Source organism: Seriola lalandi, unplaced genomic scaffold (genome assembly GCF_002814215.2).
Source record: "Seriola lalandi dorsalis isolate HSWRI2012SDOR001 ecotype SW California unplaced genomic scaffold, Sedor1 jcf7180002054736, whole genome shotgun sequence".
NCBI classification, from domain to species: domain Eukaryota; kingdom Metazoa; phylum Chordata; class Actinopteri; order Carangiformes; family Carangidae; genus Seriola; species Seriola lalandi.
Window position 1 is genome coordinate 2,717,817 of NW_019525289.1, and position 1,532 is coordinate 2,719,348.

The 1,532-nt window shown below is 37.9% G+C and overlaps 1 protein-coding gene across 1 annotated transcript in view; it reads left to right on the top strand.

Moving 5' to 3' along the window:
- The window catches only part of LOC111668460 (uncharacterized), a 9,949-nt gene that overhangs the window by 1,471 nt on the left and 6,946 nt on the right, over window positions 1-1,532 (top strand). The gene's annotated exons all lie outside the window — the stretch shown is intronic.

Consider the following 1,532-nt stretch of genomic DNA (forward strand, 5'->3'; position numbering starts at 1 on the left):
ATAAACAAATTCAATAATGTTATTTGTTACTGTGGCTTAATATTTCATTTCAAGCTGTTCAGGGAGGGACCTCTATATTTAAAGTTGTATTGGTGGGTTAGGGTTGAGACTGAAGTATTGAGCTGTTCTTTCTACACAGGAAGTTTCACAAGGACAAGTTATGAGAACTTAGTAAATAAACTAATTTCTCAAGAACCTTTCAATGACAGGTCAATATGAAATTGGTCAGTAGTCAGTATTTATTTACTTTCTTTCTTTTGGAAGAGTTGAAAACATGTCACATTATCACATTGTAAAGTTGTCATGGTGAACTTGTCGTTTCTCCCATCAAGATAGAAAATGTTTTACCACCAAGTGATTTGACACTAACAAGTTTGGCAGCATAAAGGATGTTAAAATAAACTATATATAAATATATAGTTGTAAGGTTTAGGGTGTGATGGATGAAAAACTGCATCCGACAGGTATTTTCTTTTGCTCCAGAGCTCTGAGTTTTCTTTTCTTTCCTTGTGCACAGAGGTTACAAAAACATGATACACATCTTACAATCAGGTAAATGGTGGAAAACAGAAGCAGCTTTTTCCTGCACAGCAGACTCCACAGAGGCGACATAACCTGACCCCCTCTCTCTGACACACAATGCTGCCACCTCGCTGTGTGGAGATTCCTTCTACTCTGGACGGCACTCAACCTCCACTACCTTTAACACACATATTTACAATTTAATATTGCCATTATTTACATAAACATGACTACAGCCTAATACAGGATACATGAGGCACATAACAAACGCTCTCTCCTCTCTGACCACCTGGTCCAGCCAAACAAGATGACTGGCTTCAGCTGTAGCTGCAGTCTCATGTGTACACGCCATGAAACACGGACCAGGAAGTAGACCTCGAAGAGAGAGCGGTTAGTTGAAATTAACTTCCTGTTTAAGCTTGCCCAACTTTACAAAGTCAGTGTGTGTGTTTTACACGTTAGTGAGGGGGATGCCTCCCAGCTCCCTCACACTAAGAAAGAAAATATATAAACACCTATGATATAAATATAAACTATAAATTATGTCAATCTATATTCGTCCCAAATTCAAGGGATCCCTGCATGAGATCTTGATTGATCTATGTGAGACAGAAAATTGAAAGAAAAAAAACATGGTATCTATAATAATAATAATTTTAATGATAATTAGTGCCACGGGTGCTCAGCTCCGAGGCATCTATTAATATTCTGTTTCGGGTTTATTATTCTTCCGCCAAATTTCGGCGCGTAACTCGTCCCGCAGCTTTGAGAAAACCCCGGTAATATATACATCATAATGTGCGTCTTGATCCCGAAAGGGGTGCTATGACTTTTGGTGTTAAAATTCCAATTTTTCCCAAAGTTATTTCCAAAAAACTGGGAATAAATAATGCATTAGAAATGCATTGGAATTTTCTTCAGAAACCCACCTTTTTTCTACAAAATTGCACCTTTTTTCTGAGTCACCCAGCTCTCTCATACCTGCACGTAGAAATGTGATTCAAACTATA